Source organism: Poecilia formosa, unplaced genomic scaffold (assembly GCF_000485575.1).
Source record: "Poecilia formosa unplaced genomic scaffold, Poecilia_formosa-5.1.2 Scaffold22, whole genome shotgun sequence".
Taxonomy (NCBI): domain Eukaryota; kingdom Metazoa; phylum Chordata; class Actinopteri; order Cyprinodontiformes; family Poeciliidae; genus Poecilia; species Poecilia formosa.
Genome location: NW_006799961.1, coordinates 224006 through 243028, shown reverse-complemented (window position 1 = coordinate 243028; position 19023 = coordinate 224006). Strand labels below are relative to the sequence as shown.

At 39.4% G+C, this 19023-nt stretch overlaps 1 protein-coding gene across 3 annotated transcripts in view; it reads right to left on the bottom strand.

Moving 5' to 3' along the window:
* The window catches only part of LOC103135213 (semaphorin-5A), a 119375-nt gene that overhangs the window by 73602 nt on the left and 26750 nt on the right, over positions 1–19023 (bottom strand). Inside the window, exon 1 of one of the 3 annotated variants that reach the window (XM_016669344.1) lies at positions 16525–16580. The exons of the other annotated variants lie outside the window; for them this stretch is intronic. The gene's annotated coding sequence lies outside the window, so the exon portion shown is untranslated. Of the gene's footprint in view, positions 1–16524; positions 16581–19023 lie in introns of those variants that run through there. 3 annotated transcript variants of the gene reach the window in all.

The window sequence follows — 19023 nt, the reverse complement described above, 5'->3', positions numbered from 1 at the left end:
ACAGGCAAGTTAATGCTTATTTTGTCTCGCTGTTATGATTTATAAAATTATTTTCATATAAATTTTTATCAGATAAAGGACATGAATATATAACATTCCAGATGTTACTTTTTTTTTTTCCAATTATTTATACCTAAACGCATTTATAAAATATTGGTCAAGTCAACTGTCCGGCTGAGTTAGATGGCCACTGGCTACCAAAAAAATAAAAATAAAATCCAGCAGAGGAACACAGCAGTTGTCTCACTTACAGAGAGGCGGCTGAGGTGCCTGACTGCAGCATAAAACACCACAAGATTGACAGAGAAGTCTGATTTTTTTTTTGTGCTCCTCTCACGTTCGCAAGAACTAATTCTGTGCCATGTGGTGAAATCTTTCGGTCTATTAATGTTATCTGTCCCTCATCCCTCACTGTCTACCTTTTATTGACCTTCTCCCCTCAATGTTTATGCCTTTAGTGCACCTTAGTCTGTCGGGTGTCAGAAAGGCTCAGTGGAGCTGAGTGGAGTGATGACTTTGTCATCAAAGGCTCATCGCCACCCAGCAGGACCATTTCCGCTCGGTAACCCCCCAGATCAGAGGGCAGATTCGTTCCGAGGGAAGAAATGTTTGCGTCTCTAAAAAAGCGGAATTGAAAAGTGTATCCGGATCTGATGGCTTGTTTGTTTCAAAACCTTATCTGCAGTGCACAGAGTGGCCTTTGGGGCACAAATCAAAGGTGCACATGTACGGCCTTTCGCTTTCTATGTCTTTCTTTCTTTCTTTTTCTCAGTACCAGAATGTATTTTACAATGTGATTCTTAGTTGAGCTTTTTCTCTAGTGACTACTCATTCCTGTCCTTCATCCAACTGAAGTACATGCTGAGAATAAGCGATAAAACAATATTATTCAAAGAAATGTTGATCATCCTTACTTATTTTTAAGGTTCATTGCTAGTTAGAAATGCAGCATCATATTGATGAATATGTTTCTTTTCTTATGTTGACATTCCATTTTATAAATACAAATATAAATGGTGGGATAGTTTCAATGACGAACACCTCATGCCATTTTAAATTAAAAATTAAAAAAAAAAAAATTTTTCTCCTGAATGCTGCCTCTTGGTAACATTGCACCATTGTGAAGCAACTCTTTGAAATAAATGTCATTCATCATAGTTTTGGTTTGATTTTTAAAATCTAACAAAGATAAATTTGATTGATGTTCAAGTAAAGTTCAGATTATTCCTATACTTCTTATTCCATAGTCCCCTATAGCAGTGAACCTTGCCTGTATTGTTTTCTTATACTGTGTTTCACACACAATTTTCTTTGTTCACCAAAAAAATTCAGACTCAACAAGGTATAAAATCAGACTCCCCCATCCGTCTTGTGCTGTGCTACGTATAGCTGTGTTTGTGCTGTCCCTCTTGTTGCTCACATCCTCATTATGACTCTTGCTCATATCCTCATTAATCTTCCTTTCTCCTAGAAAGTGATTTTGCAGGTAATCGTTGTCACAGCTACTTTGACTCAGTGTTACCATCCTTTGCTATATTGATTAATAGAACAAGAAAAAAGGCTCAATAGTTTCACTCACGCTTTTGCAGACAAGGAGGTTTTTGCCAACAAGGTCGTGTCTCATACCGGATTTGACCTATCAGGATTTTGCATTTTCTCTTGCAGTCTGAGATTATCTGGCCAGAAGTTGTTGTTTCAGGGAGTCAGTTTAACGACTAAAGGAGACAGATTGTTAAACCCCGTACTTGTGACTGTCTAACATTTTAAAAAGCAACTGTTTATTTTCCTTTTATCTTAAATCTTTAATGACCTCACGACTTGATTTTTATGTTTTTGCTAAGTTTTTTGGATTCCCGAAGCAATGTGTGGTTTTTGACTGTGAAGAGACATAAATCAACCTTACTTACTACTTACCGTTTAAAGAGAGAAAGAGGATGGATTCTGTTAACTTTCTTTTTCAGCAAATGGAGGAAAAATAGAAGTTTAATAAACCCCAGACCCTGAGGATCTGAAGCAAAACTTTTCTGCCGGTGATCAATTTTATCCCTGGCTCTCTTACTTAATTACAGAAGTGTTTGTTTGTTTCCTAAAACGTGTAATAAAACTTCAACACACTGTCTTGAGGTCAATTTAGGATAATATTACCCTATCTCAGTTTGTCCTCTTTGGGCTTTTTTTTTTCAGTTGAAGGAGCACAATAATTCCCAAACTATACAAAATTCTTTGTGCTGTATTTTTGGAAGCAGCCTCAGTGACAAGTCTGACCACAACCATAGCTTGGGTCCAGATAAATCTGGGACATAGATCACACACAGTCACACACACTCACTGAATCACATAAACACATAAAAATACACCGACTCACCCAGCTGTGTTTCTCAAAAGCACACCCAGCAATTTCAACCAAGTCCCACCCTGTCTACCAAAGATAGTTCATTTAGCACTCGAGCACATGCTTCATCACACAGTCTGCAAATCTATATATGCAACTCCAACTCCGCACGAGACAGGCTGCATTAAAATCCAATTTAGAAGTGTGAGTGACATCATTCTTCGCGAGAGCAAAATTCTTCCAGCGCAAAACTCAAAAATATTTGACGGCAGTTCTAGCTCTAACTGGGTCAAATCTAGTCAATTTTGCTCCCTTTGTGATTACTGTAGGCAATTTAAGCGGACATGTGGTTCAAAAGCACAATGTAAAATCTAGAAAGGCAAATTCTCGAGTTCACAGCCAACGCAGTTCAATTCCGGCTTGAAGTCATGGTAGAGCAAACTCAGATCACAACCAAGTGCAGGCTGCATTTAATGTTTGTGGTTTGATTCCTGCTGTTGAGTAATATTCTTTTTAATAAGAAAGCAGTATGGTGATTTTCCTTTCTACTATACTTAGATAAATAAAGCATCGCGAGACACAAACACCATCTATGTTTAACCCTTTATGGTTTCATTATGATACCAGAAAAAACAACTAGATTGTTTTTATGTCTTAAATAGATTATATAAACTTAAACAAAAGAAAAGTTGTGGATGGTTTGGAACATTTCCTTGTCTGAAGGCAACATTCTCATAGCCTGGCTAACGCCTTTCTATGCAAATTTGCTCGATTCTCATCTCCCATCAGGGCTCCGTCTGGGATTTCTCTCATAGAGTTTGATTTCTCAGATTTATTTATGGCACTTCTCTAATTGCAGTGGAGGTTGTTTGCTTACAGAACACACAATTTCCATTTATCTCCACGGCATCAAACTGGCACAATACATACGTCACAGTCAAACATTAGCGACTCTGGCAAGCAATCAGTTCTCAATGGCGAAGAGTCCAGACCCTCTGAACGAAGCAAAGCCTATGACAACAGATCGGTTTATGTCAGGCTGCAACATTGTACTATAAGTTACAATTTACATTAATTTAAGGTTAAAAGCGTAATAAAAACACTCTTGAAAGTGATCAGCACTTTTTCTCCTTTTAAAGAATAATGCACACTGCTTTTTCCTCCTCTATGCTGCATTAGAGATTCAGTTCTCCATACCTTTACCCTCACTTCCCTCCCGTTATCACAGCTCTCATCTTAATCACCGTTTTATTTTATTTCACCACCACTGTGCTCAACTGAAAGGGACTTAAAATGATATAGAATGACGCTCAATTCATTGCGTGTAATTGAAGAAAAACTGTGGAAATTAGAAGAAAACAAGAAAGACAAAGCTCAGTAATATAATGAAGCAGGGGAAGTTTATTTTTCCAGCCCATTTTTCCACGAGGCAATGCAGTGCTTTACGGCGCATCAAAGGGAAGACAAGAAGAAAATAGCAAAGACCTTTAAGAATTTGCGTAAAGGAGAGCTGCATATGTATTTAATATAAAAGCATTGCATTAAAGAAGCAGATGATAAAATACAGATCAGCTTCCTATAATAGAAAAAAAAAGGATCTATATACAGGGCACACACTCTCCATTGCTGCACCAATTATCATCATTCACAATCCTCTGAACTTGTCTAATTTACGATGACCTGTCTGCTGCCGTTGCTGAGAGATGTCTGTGTAAAACGATCCATCAAAAATATAAATAAATAAATAAATAAATAAAAGAATAAAAATCTGTGTCTGACCCTGGCACTGATAGGCTGCTGAGACGGTGGCTCTGACACATCGTCCAGACCCCGAGGCGACTGTCTGAGCTACTCAAAGTGTCAAGAAAATGGTGTTCGCAGGGAACAAGTTGTCACAACTACAGAGCAGCGTTAGTCTTTTAAACCTAAGTGACACAACCCGGAGTTTGTCACTAAGGTCTGAAGACTACATCTCACTGAGGGCTGGATGGGTTTTAAGCCGACACAGATATATAATCTGTAGGCCGATACACGAATGTGAACAATAAATGCAATTGCCCTGAGGAATTTTGACAATTTCATGTCATTTTCCCAATTTCTATCCACTGCAGTATTGCACTGGCATCGAGTATTTCTCACACCTCAGAGCCTTTGTTCTGTCTGTTACTTGATTACTGAGGCTGATCCACATAAAGAGGAGCTCTTTCAACTAATTCTCTCTTCAAGACTCAGAGAAATAATTCTCCATACGTGAAACAAAACACAAACCTGCAAACGAATCCGTAATTGTTCTGATAAAAAGCATGAAGTCTTTTCATGGGGGAACGGTGACACTTTTAATGCTTTAATTACATGGTTGGTTAATGGGAAGTCAGCTGTTTCGCTGGGCGCAAAATTATACTAGCTGTGTCTACAGCTGTGAACGCATGCAAAGTCTTTGCATTCAGAAAAAAAAAAAAAAAACCCACAAATGAACATGTGAAGCGAAGCAGAGTAAATGTGCTCACTGCTCCTCCAACATCAAGGCTACCAACTAACCACAGTCCCAACTCATTGATCTGCACTGACAAAAGGTCACGAAAATGCTACCTTGACGTTTGCCTGACTACAAATGAAAAGAAAATTACAGTCACCCAAGGGGAAATTCTTCGTGTTCAAGCTGAAAGTATGAAATCACAGAGCACAGATGTGTTTTTTTTTTTTTTTTGACTGAAGGAGACTGCAGTTTCAAATCATCCGATTACTAATATCGCAATCAATCATAAGCTTTCGCAATGACCACAGTATGACTTGAGGAATGATGGATGAAATCTTTTCCAGATTACGCAGGCACGGCTGCGTCCCTTCGGTCGCGCTAACTGTGAATAATCAGCAGGTATTTGTTTTTTTAACAGTTTTTAACAGTCAGAGTTTCTTGGACAAATGTGCAAATGAAATACTAAACTTATCCCTACCGAATAAATAGCTTATTCCTGTACTGCGTTTAAGCAGAATTTAAAGCACGCTGGTGTACAAGCCAAGCCTGATTGACAAACACTAAACGATCAGCTCTCGGGCGCTCACAGAAGGATCTAAAGTTTCCTATGATTACTGTAAGAATTAGAAAGCAGCTAAGCTATTGGCAAAAAGCTCCTGCTTGCTTTTTCAAATAATTTTCAGTTTTTAAAGGAGTTAATCTTTGAGTTTTTGCACAAATAAAATGCATACACGCCCATCTACTCTAACATATTCTTTGTAGTGCCGCCACATCTCCTGATGTAGTTGCCGTACAATACGCTTTAAAGGCAAAAGGTCTGGTCTACCATGACTTGCTGAGCCCATCTCAAATCAGCTTTGTTTTTCACCAGTCGCTTGACATTATTTATCACGTTCAGACCCGAATCACATCATGAATTATCTAGTTTTGAAACTTGCACTCTCCGTGGAACAAAGCATGCTAATGTGTTCTCATTAGCAGAGTATGCAGAGGAACGAAAGCAGCAAAGCCAACTGTAATTTGCATTGTTTCCTATTGCCTTTTTTTAACATGTGTAACCTCAGCAGAATGCAGTCATTAAATAAACCAAGGAAGCAAGCACAGTTAGATCTGTCCCTTCAGTGGGAAATAATTAGTATCAAAGACGGTTGCGAAAACAACCATTATGTGTTTTATCAAGAGTGAACGCATCAAAAAAAAAAAAGATGAAAGGAAGAAGGGGAAATGTTTCCATTATTTTTTTCAGTAAAATTTTAAAATATATATATCTTCAATTGTTTAAATTGATTGGTTTTTAAAAAAAAAAACAAAAAACAAATACCGTGCAATCTATTTTCATCACATTGATAAAATGTTGATAAATAAACATGTTATATGTTAAAGCTTCTTTTCAAACTGAAATGCATATTTGTTGCAATCAAAACATCCAATCCTACATGGACTGCCAGCTTCTACAACACACTAATTATAAAGCTGAAGACAGCAACATGAACCTATCCGGCTGAAAAAAAAATAATAGAAAAACACAAAATACACATGCACTTTGATTCACATCAGGGACCTACGGAGAGGAAGCCATAAGGAAGCTGCCTTGAGATTAGTCATATTGCTGCATCTGAAGAAACGTGGCCCAAGTGATAGTAAATTAGTACTTGGTTCCTCTGGAACCAATTAATTACCCAACTCTGTGTGTGTGAGGGAGGCCTGGCCTTTGTATCTGTCCTGTTAAAAATCACAGATGCGCACAAGCAGCACTAAAATGGCAGCAGCTTTTTCCACACAGAAAGGATAAAGCAGAGGTAGCTGTTGTGTGTTTGTGCGATGCATGCGCCTGCCTGCCCAGGTCTCCGCCTCTCTGAACTCGTCTCCCGAGGGTGAGCTGGAACAACAGAGGAGCAGAATCGGAGACGGAGCCTGCAGGCATCCGATGCGATCATGTCTCTGCTAGACGAAGCAAGAAACCCATCTCCCTCTTACCTTACTCTCTTTCTTTCTTTTACTCTGTGCCACTGAGCTATATGAAGGGTTGTGTTTCATCGAGAGCTGAATGGACTAGTCCACTTTGACAGTTTGCCTTCTCAAAAATAGAGACACCAGAGATTTCTAGCCACTCTCGGAACCGACCAGTAACCCTAGCCCCGGGCAGCTGTATGAAAGAGAAAACTTCAACCTCACTACAGAACGCGTATTTTCATTTTGTTTTTCAGTTAACTTCTGTCGAAGGAGAGCCATGGAGGAACAGCTTTTCTTACGTGACACACAAATGATGAATTCAGCAGTCATGCACTCAGAAAGTAGAAGTTTGACTACCTAAGGACTTCATTTGCTCTGAATGCCTTTTGTACTGTTATGTAACAATAAACATAGATGTTGGCTCCTAAAGAAACATGAACAAATTTATTGCAATGAGCCGGGGAGCACAACTGATGATGTGTTAATTTGGAGGTTCCAGGTGGAAAATGCTCGACACCAGTGTGGTGGTGATTTGTAAAGGGACTTTTAACAACCAGTCCTAGCAAGTTTACCTCTTTCAATGGAAAAGGCCTTGTAAAGAGAATGAAATGGTAAATGGACTCAGCTTTTCCAGTCATTTTGACCACTCAAAGTGTTTCACACTAGAGTCACATTCACCTATTCGCACATTTATACGCAGATCAGTAGGCAGTTTGGAGTTAAGTGCCTCGCCCAGGAGCACATCGACATGTGGCAGGACGAAGCTGGAATCAAACTTACAATTATGCAATACAAAAACGCAATTATTATTATTATTATTATTTTTTTTTTTTAAAGTCCCAAGCTTAGTAAATAAGTATTTAGATTTCCAACCACTTATCTTGACCTGCTGCCAAGCTTATTTGCAGCCTCTAAAGATGTCGGTGAACTAAACAAATCAGCTTCACTGTTTCTATGAAAAGGGATCCTTCTTACTATATTGGTATGGACTGGATGATTGGGATCTTATCACGGTAACATTGCATTTACTTCTGTACAATTCAGTCTTCCCCCACGAGACACAGCTAGACATTTAAAAATGAACTAGATGTGCATCTACATCCACGTTACGGTGCTCTTATTTTCTTCTAAAAAAAAAAAGCTGCTGCTTGTTTAAGCATTGCTTCTGTAAAATGGTGAAAACATTCATCAAACGCCTTGACATGTTCAATAACCTCGGTTTATCCTCTTATCTCTGTCCTCCACTTATGCATTTATTACTTCTTTTGAAAATAGCTATTACACTTAATACCGTGCTTCTTTTGTGAAGGATGGATAGATACAAATCACTCTCTATTCATGAAGTGTTGAGGATGACACACACAGAAGTCACATCCAGAATCGTCGCTGCAAGGTAAAGAACCTTAAGACCTCACACATCATTATCTAACACACACCAATAGATGTCGTCAACCACATGCTTGCAGGATCTAGAGCCTAACGACCAGGTTTGTCCTTCACTGTGTGGTCATTAACTACTGTCACAAAGCCTTTTGTGGAGGTAAATTTCTCCAACAAATTCCTCTTCGATCATCATGAAAAGCAGTGAATTAGAGCGCAAGCTGACAAAACACTGCAGCAGAAATGCTGGCCTAACGAGGGCTCAGTCGTCATTAACACACACAAGAGGCGACAGAGGCAATTTTAACAATTACAAAATAAACTTTGAGGGCTACACTGTACATTTACTTCCAGAGTAAAGGTTTACAGCAACTTCCTAGACAGAGTGAGCTGTAAACTGATGTTGATGTTCATTGCTAATAATAAAGGTTTGAGGTCAAACTTGTATCTTTACTGCAAGTATCACTATAACATAATAATATTTAAAAAAAACAAAACAAAAACCATCAACGGGATTTTATTACAAAATGCAAAAACATTTTCTAGTGTGAGGTTTTGCTCAGATGAATATAATAAACCACCTCAGATTAGGTTTCCCCAGTTATCCCCCTTGATGAGAAAGTATTATGTAGATAATATTTTTAATTAACAATAACTTAGGAAAGAAGAGAAAGGGCACACATTATTCAGAATTATTTATGTGCTTATCTTTACGTCATTCTTTGACCTTCATGTTGTGAGTCGCTCACTTTTACAAAGTTTATTACAGCCCCGGCTGGATTGTTTTTCTGTTTTAGCGACACCCTAATATCATCACTGGCCTCTGTTTAGCCCTTTTTCACTTCCTGGATACACGCCTGTTCAGCAGTCTTAAGGAGCCATTTAATGTCAACTTTGATATTTAAGCATTAATACGACGCACTAAATTAAAACTCACTTAAGGGCTAAACACTGCGAGTCTGACGCACATGAATAAATATCATTATTAATTCAAAAACTCTTGTTCTGCTTTGTGCCAAAATACGATTAGCTTGGATACGACACAGAGTGCGTCACGATGTGAAGTCATGCAGCCTGTAGAATTGCAGATTAGGGCTTCATGATATTAGGAAATCTCGCGACGGCAGTGATATTGGTAAATATCGCTGTGACGATATCAGGTGTGATATATGCCTGTTCTCTTCTTTCCTCTATAATCTGTGCGTCCCACTCTTTGTGACCTTTGTCATTTGTGCTTGGGGTGTTTTTTTTCTGCTTTGAGACGCTGACGTACTAAGTAAACATCGCATTAGCATGGTTTAAAGGCAATATGGCATGTGTTTGGTAATGAGGCCTGTGTGTGTGTGTGTTTTTTTTTATTTGTGCCTGACCAACAGGGTCCACCTGGACTCTCTTGAGATGACCATGTACGACCGCAATATCATCACTGGCCTTGTATTGTGATCACTTAGCTTGAGATCACAATACATATGCTTCAGTATCAGATGCATAGAGTGTGTTACCTCGTCTTATTTTGCATTATTATTATAGTCACCAGGTTTTACTACTAGTATTTTGGATCTGTAAGACTGCTCCAATTCTAAAGAGAAAACTTTGTGAAGTATCTTTCACATCAACATGCGACATTAGACAGACAGATGTGCAGGAAGAAATTCACAAAATGCTAAATTTGACAGTAGGGATGCACGCGTCAGATTTATCAGCTCAACATTCACCATATTCAACCAGATGCATCTACATTAAAACACAGTGAATCATGCACCACAGAATGGACTTTGAGTGCATTTTAATGTGAACGTATGGCTCCTTGCAGTGCAATGGAAACTGCTGACGACACTTTTTGTGCTATGCTCATATTACTAAGGCTGGAACTCCATATGTCTTATTAACAATGGATTTTTTTTTTTTGCAGATAAAGAAAAAAAACACTAGGGAGCTGTGCTGAATTAATTTAGCATTCCATTTTCTGTTTTTGAGGAAAAAGCAAAGAACGCATGACTACACACAAAGGTGAGTTTGAGAAATCACTGCAGAAGTACGTAATTAGGCTAAGGGATGCATAAAGAGCACAATTTATGAAGGTGCTTGTTGAGCAGTGTCAGTTGGTCAGTGTAATGCTTTCTGCCATTACTGCATGCAATATTTTAGAAACGATAACTTAACTTACTGCAGTATCTGAGAGCGTTGCAAGACAATAAGCAACATTAGAAGATCCAAATCGTAAGGAAGCTTCTACTTTAAGGTTCATCCTGTACGGTAGGAGTTCATCCTGTAACTGGTGGGTGGCCAGTTTGAATCCCCGGTCAGTCGTTGTGTCCTTAAAGAAGAGACTTCACTCACCTTCCCTGCTGGTGGTCATCAGAGGGCCTGGTAACAGTAACTGGAATTTGGACATGGGTAAAGCTCATCAAGTCATCTTAGTGACCAGCCAAGAAAAAAGTCTGAAATTCGCTGCCTTTAATTGTCACTGCCAGGCATGTAGAAGTGGCCCTTTGTTACTTTCTGAAAGCCAAAACTAATTTAGTGCTTAATTCAGACCGAGCTTAAATGGCGGAAAGAGAGCCGACCTCTCCAGGAGGACAATAAGCCCTGCCTTTCTACAAAATAAGGAGCACTTCCTCATAAAAAGCCAAAGGAGACTAAGCTTTGTGAAAATTCCTCACAACTTAATTTAACAGCATCAGTCAGCAACCACAAAAAAATGAAGATGCAGTTGATTACATCTACACGGCCTTGAAAAGGTATTCTCATATGAACATTTTCCCCTTTCGACACGTTAAACAACACAAGCTAAATTTAACAAACAAGAAAAATCACCTAAGTGATCTTATCATGGTGTGTTTTTACTCTAAGATGTTTTGGAAAGGATGCAAAATTAAGCCGTATAACCAAGACGACTGTCTTTTTGTGTGTGTGTGTGTGTGTGTGTGTGTGTGTGTGTGTGTGTTAATCTCCGCACTTGTTTCAGCAGCTACAAATATCAAATTTAAGGCTCTACATTGCAAACAATTGTGAATATCTGAGGATGCCAAACTGACAGATAATTGCAAGCCTTCCGGGTGTTTGTCACTTTGCCCCCCAAAACACTGACAACACATAATGAGTTTCCCTTAATTGACCCAAATGAGCCGTATAGCAGACAGAAATCACTTTCATAGTGTGTCATCACTTCCCACTCAAAATAAAAAAAAAAAAAGAAAGAAATGATGGCTCACAGGAGATTATATGCTACAGAAGTGTGAAGACGCACATCCTGTCTGTCTGCAAGCCTAAAAAGAATATGGGTGATAAAACATGCCATGTTCCAGGACAAATCACACATAAAACAAAGTCACAAAGCTGTAAAATGATGCTTAGCAGAAATATCGTTAACACTTTTTGGATGGAGAGTGAAACCACAACAGCTGAGTGATCAAACACTTTAACAAGCAGATGGTCTCTGATTGTTACAGGAACATATGTGTCGGAAATCTAGAGCAAAACTGTAGGTGTGTGGTTTAGAACTACAAATTTAATGCAAAATTCCTTGATTGCAAGTATCCCACATTTGGGCGGGTATCAATCCTCCGAGTCTTCAAAGCTTGAGGCTTTTATGCAAGTTGAGCCAGAAGCTTTGCACGTATAAACTTACATAAACTTACTGTAGAACACAATTCAAACATATCAGTGGGGAAAATGAGCATAGAACCTGTCAACATTTTTTTCTAAATAAATTTATTTTAAAAGTTTAATTGTTTGTGTGGTTGAATGGGTATAAAATCATACCCGAGCAATCATTCCTATTTCTTCTCTCAGTAATTTTTTTTATTTTTTTCCCCCCTATTACAAATTACTAAGCAAAACTTTGGACTGTTTAAGTGTACTTTCTTTTTGTTTTTGTTTTTTTTGGGGGTTTTTTTTTTACGTGCACAGTTAATTTCAGAGTACAGAAACAACAATATATCAAAATCAACTTTCCAGCTCCACAGATTAAGGTAGACACAAGAAGGCCAGGCATGTGTCCGTAGCGATGACGGGTCTAATTTCGGCTCACAGCTAAATATATTTTACAGTGCAACACTGCTCCTCTGAACTGTGGTTTCGTGATACCTTTGATGGCTCAACATCAAAGCCAGATCTCACCACTTTTAACTCTAATAAACTAATTCATATTCTGTGTTTGGGTTCAGCCGAGATGAAAAAAAAAAAAAGTAAGCTTACCCCTCACAATGCATATTCATTGGGTGACCGTACAGAGACGCAGACATGCGCTAACAACACTCAAGAGGCTAACAAGACATTGAGCTCTTAAGACTGAATGAAATTTCCCCCGAATTACGGCATATATTAATTCAGAAAGTCCTTCCTGTGTAATTATGATAGCAATTACAGGTTGTGGTCTTGGTTAATACCCCCTCACTGAACTAAATCCCAAGGAATCAGTCTCAGGAGCACACCGAGCATTAATGTGTGGTCTCCACTGTTGTTGACACACCACCCCTTGGGGTCCATCTGGGTTTTATGGTAGGCCCAAAACAGATGTCTCTAAATGTGTTGCGTGTGCTTGTGTGGATGTATGTGTGAGTGATTGTTTCACCTCCAGTCTATTGCTTGAAATATATTCACGTCTGCACGGCCGTCTACCTGACCCACTTGTCTCCGTTTACTGGTGATCTCACCTTTTTTTTGTCAGTGTGTATACCTGACCCACTTCTATCATGAGCATGGCTCCATTTTTAGTTTTGAATTTGTATTAAGAGTTTTTAGTATTTAATTTGAGAATGTTACATTTTCTATTTAAAAATGAAAGATTATTGGAGATTCTCTATTCTCTTAACATTACACGTTTAATGTATTGGGCTAACTGAAAACATGGATACATATAAGCTCCAACATGCTCATGTATACTTTTGAAATGCATGTTACATGTGTAGTAAAATACTACCGAAGAGTTTTTTTCCCCTGATTTTAAGCCTCTTGTAAGAAAACCAAAGTCCTTTCTGCCAAGATTCAACAAGTTTAGATTGACCTATTGGAGTCGATTGAAAAAAAGGGAGAATGATTTAAGTGCACACATCCATGACAATGATGTATAACTGCTTATGAGTTTTCAGCTGAATGCTTTTGTGAGTTTTCCTGGATGCCTGCATCCATCAAACTCACCAAACACAGCTTCCCTTTCAGCTTAGGGGTAGAAGCAAATGTGTAAATGTCTATAATGATAAATGAATTTCTGTGTACGTCAGTCTGCCTGTAATTTATTGAAGGCACTGAGCTGCAAGGCTGAAACTCAGAGAATGAACGTCCTCACCCGGAGCTGCTCTTCAAAGGAGACAGACTCAAAAAGGTGGAGCGAGAAAGTCAAGTTTAGGGTCACTTAAAGCAGATTGAAGGAGAGGGGCTGGAAAGAATGAAAATAATAGAGGAGGAAAATATGAAAGGGATCAAGATGGGTGGAGGTTGGATGAGGTGAAGGTGAGCAGTGGTCGGGAGACTGGAGCAGGTTGTACTCAAGAGGAGAGGGGGTGTTAAACAGGTCAGGTAGGAACAAAAGGAGCGATGAGTAAGGAGGACAGTGGAGAGGATTACCAAAACGTGGATTTTAGAGGAAAAGAAAGACAAGCCTAATAGAACTTCAAAAAGCCCTTGGAGTTAAAGAAGTTGGAATGGAGTTGAAGTGTGGCTTGGCTGTGAAGGAAACCCCATGGCATTCCCATATATATATATATATATAACAACCCACATGCCAAAAAAAAAGACAATTTCTTCACATTTCTGTAGCCCCGGTGTGCTCATGTCATGTGTCGGTGGACCGGTCCTAGAGATGTAATTGAATCAGGACATGAAAATAACAGCAGGACAGACTTGAGGTGAAATAGCTGGGCGCAGCTGGAAAAGCAACACCCCTTGACACCTTCAAAGTAAAATGAAAGGAAACACCGGGGGGAAACAGCGGCGCCGCAAGCATCTGAGACTGCAGCGTCCAGAGGGCCGACTCTGAGTGGCCTTTCACAAGAGCCACAGCTCCAGGTGTGACACAAAGTGGGAATGTTTAAAATCCAATCCGATGCCTCGTCAACTTTTCTTTTTAAGACTTAAGTGTCTCTGTTTCCAGACAGTCTTTCGGTTTTCTTTAAAACGTGACTGTAATCATCCGCAACTGGGTAATATCATGAAAGAACAGGCGAAAAATGATTCGGGTTCACTCTGCACACCCCAACCCCCCGGGAAAAAACATGCTCAGTGTGAAATAAACCAACTTGCTCAAGTTTCCCACAAAGCTCAACATGCTTTTTACGGGTTACAGGAAAAAAAAGAAAAGAAAAAGTTGCACAGGAAGACGGGGAAATTGATTGAGCGGAGGCACAAAGTGCTCTGTTAGCGGCATGCTTTCAACTGAGCTCATCCAGCAAACTATTCGAAAGGGGATATTGCCTGTAAAAACTTTCTTTCCTCTGCTACTGCATACCTCAAGCCACAGCAAGTGTGGGGGGGTTCTTGGGAGCACAGTGTAAATAAACCCAAATAAGGTGCAAACAAGCCCAATGAGGAAGGGAAGTGAGGAGGTTGGAACAAAAAAATATAAGGTGGGTTATGTTTTCTGCAGCTGCCCAAGACTGTTAATGTCTGCACTTTTTCTGTTAGACACCAGCCCTTGGGCCAAACCGAACAATTAGGTTATTCTTCTGGGGCTGCGAGTGTGGGTGTCTGTGTTGCGAGACTGCGTCTGGAGGTGATAAAACAGCAGCGAGCACATAAATAATGACTTAATGATCCCCTTCACCCTTAGCTATAACGATGACTTTGGAGTTTTCCTACCCGGGACGCCAGTGGGGTGGGCGGGATAATCCACACGTGGCCTCCAGGTGTGCTTTTACTCCGACTCTGTTACTTCTTAACATAACTCACAAATTCCACACGCGCTTTGTTGAGTTCCTGCTTCTCTTGCTCGTCTGCGCTACACATTTTCCGTAAAAGCTTTGCCATTGAAAGCATTCTGCCGTGCCATATGGACACAAACTTCATGCTAAACCTTTTTGCGCTTTCAAGCGAACAATACGCCCGGATAATCTGCATCAATCATCCCATCAATTCATATTCGTTTGCATGACAAGAGCACACAGGAGTGCGCGCGAATGTTTGAGTGACAGGCTGACACCTAATCAAGCTTCCGGCTAAATTATAGTCCAGCCACGGAGGCAGAAACACAATTTCTATAGCTGCTCTGTGACACTGCTGCCTTGCAAGTTGACACACAAATGCACATTAAAGTTAGCAACCCTAACCTTTCTTTGTTTTTTCTAATTATGTTCTTTGACTGAATATGGATCTTTTAGAAAAATAATTTTGTAGTTTCTAAAAAGTTAAGTGGAAACTCTTAAAGCCCTCAGTTATCACAGCAGCATTAAAAACTGAGGTGACATACAGTGTCTATTGACTGTAATAGACACTCATGATTTATCAATTACTTTAACAAGTTGAGCTAAATCTATAAAACCCTGGGTTTTTGAGAAGGTGCGAAATTCCACTTTGGGTAAAAAAGAAAAGAAAATACTGGTTAGTATATTATTATTAGGACTAAACGAAACAAGGAGTTGTTTGATTTAGCTCGTGGAACTGATGGATAAAGACATGAGGAGTTGGTGTGATTGTAGGATTATACTGATGACAATGACATGTTGCTCTAATACTCGCTTTATGCACATTTGTTCCCCAGCCGAAATGACAAACTGCTCCTGTGTCTGAATGAGGCAACTATCTGGGATTTTACCATTTCGTAACTTATTACATCCAGTTTGTACCCGCTGATCTTCTCAAGCTGTATTTTTTTTTTATTGGGCAACTCAGTACACCAATCTAATCTGCATTTTAACATTTCTGGAAGAAGTGAAAATCAATTAAGTTCCATTTTTATCAGTGCAAAACATTTTTTGACTTTCAACAAAAGATTTGATCATCTTTTTACTAAGCCTGAATGCATGAAAAACATTTTTTTTAACTAATTTTATTGTCAAATATCAATTTGGTTTGCCATATTTTTTTTTTTACAATAAAACTCTGTAAACTCACGAATTGGGCATAAATATAAGCGAATAAAACTTGTATTGGAGAGTATTTGATAGGCACATTTTTAAGGGCTCATGCCAGTCGAGACCCCATGGTGTCAAAACCACAGTAACTCTTGTTCATCAAAAATATATAACGATACATTCATATTAAAAAAAACATTTTTTACAATGATGGGAGCCTATTTCTTTAAGAAATGCTTATACAAGTCACTTAAAAGAAGGAAAAAAAAAGTTATGAGCTGAAAAGAAGAAATGAATAAACTTTAATTCTCCTGTTTTTTTTTTTAACCAGCAAAGGCTTTAAAGAACCAAACAAAGAGCAGTTGCACAATTACCTCCTGAGAGTCAGCTGCTTGATGGTCCCTTGTATCGGTTTTTGCCTCATATTGTGCTGTCTCTCCTTTTTGATGTTTTTCTTAAGTTAACAAAAAGACGCAGGAAAAACTCCCCACCCCTCCCCATTCCCCTTAACCATAACAGCAAGGGGAGTGCTTTTCCTCCTAGAAGGCCCTAAGGGAGGACTGTGGAGTACAAAATAGATCAGGATGCTACAGGGCAATGGTTTCATAAGGGCAGAGGTCTATTTTTAATGACAACCAGAGCACGGTGATGCCACGCTGTGTGTAGTGCAAGCAGAGAGCAGAAGGATGTTCTGCGTAGGAGTTCTTTCCAGCTCTATGACTGTCTGAAAAGTTCTGCAGAGGTTTTAAGTCAAAAACTACTGCGCAAAGTTTCCCGCAACAACATCCCCTATACAGAACAACGTGAATTCACTGATCCCAGGTTATCGTCAAGNATTTCAGAGTACAGAAACAACAATATATCAAAATCAACTTTCCAGCTCCACAGATTAAGGTAGACACAAGAAGGCCAGGCATGTGTCCGTAGCGATGACGGGTCTAATTTCGGCTCACAGCTAAATATATTTTACAGTGCAACACTGCTCCTCTGAACTGTGGTTTCGTGATACCTTTGATGGCTCAACATCAAAGCCAGATCTCACCACTTTTAACTCTAATAAACTAATTCATATTCTGTGTTTGGGTTCAGCCGAGATGAAAAAAAAAAAAAGTAAGCTTACCCCTCACAATGCATATTCATTGGGTGACCCGTACAGAGACGCAGACATGCGCTAACAACACTCAAGAGGCTAACAAGACATTGAGCTCTTAAGACTGAATGAAATTTCCCCCGAATTACGGCATATATTAATTCAGAAAGTCCTTCCTGTGTAATTATGATAGCAATTACAGGTTGTGGTCTTGGTTAATACCCCCTCACTGAACTAAATCCCAAGGAATCAGTCTCAGGAGCACACCAAGCATTAATGTGTGGTCTCCACTGTTGTTGACACACCACCCCTTGGGGTCCATCTGGGTTTTATGGTAGGCCCAAAACAGATGTCTCTAAATGTGTTGCGTGTGCTTGTGTGGATGTATGTGTGAGTGATTGCTTCACCTCCAGTCTATTGCTTGAAATATATTCACGTCTGCACGGCCGTCTACCTGACCCACTTGTCTCCGTTTACTGGTGATCTCACCTTTTTTTTGTCAGTGTGTATACCTGACCCACTTCTATCATGAGCATGGCTCCATTTTTAGTTTTGAATTTGTATGAAGAGTTTTTAGTATTTCATTTGAGAATGTTACATTTTCTATTTAAAAATGAAAGATTATTGGAGATTCTCTATTCTCTTAACATTACACGTTTAATGTATTGGGCTAACTGAAAACATGGATACATATAAGCTCCAACATGCTCATGTATACTTTTGAAATGCATGTTACATGTGTAGTAAAATACTACCGAAGAGTTTTTTTTCCTGATTTTAAGCCTCTTGTAAGAAAACCAAAGTCCTTTCTGCCAAGATTCAACAAGTTTAGATTGACCTATTGGAGTCGATTGAAAAAAAGGGAGAATGATTTAAGTGCACACATCCATGACAATGATGTATAACTGCTTATGAGTTTTCAGCTGAATGCTTTTGTGAGTTTTCCTGGATGCCTGCATCCATCAAACTCACCAAACACAGCTTTCCTTTCAGCTTAGGGGTAGAAGCAAATGTGTAAATGTCTATAATGATAAATGAATTTCTGTGTACGTCAGTCTGCCTGTAATTTATTGAAGGCACTGAGCTGCAAGGCTGAAACTCAGAGAATGAACGTCCTCACCCGGAGCTGCTCTTCAAAGGAGACAGACTCAAAAAGGTGGAGCGAGAAAGTCAAGTTTAGGGTCACTTAAAGCAGATTGAAGGAGAGGGGCTGGAAAGAATGAAAATAATAGAGGAGGAAAATATGAAAGGGATCAAGATGGGTGGAGGTTGGATGAGGTGAAGGTGAGCAGTGGTCGGGAGACTGGAGCAGGTTGTACTCAAGAGGAGAGGGGGTGTTAAACAGGTCAGGTAGGAACAAAAGGAGCGATGAGTAAGGACGACAGTGTAGAGGATTACCAAAACGTGGATTTTAGAGGAAAAGAAAGACAAGCCTAATAGAACTTCAAAAAGCCCTTGGAGTTAAAGAAGTTGGAATGGAGTTGAAGTGTGGCTTGGCTGTGAAGGAAACCCCATGGCATTCCCATATATATATATATATATAACAACCCACATGCCAAAAAAAAAGACAATTTCTTCACATTTCTGTAGCCCCGGTGTGCTCATGTCATGTGTCGGTGGACCGGTCCTAGAGATGTAATTGAATCAGGACATGAAAATAACAGCAGGACAGACTTGAGGTGAAATAGCTGGGCGCAGCTGGAAAAGCAACACCCCTTGACACCTTCAAAGTAAAATGAAAGGAAACACCGGGGGGAAACAGCGGCGCCGCAAGCATCTGAGA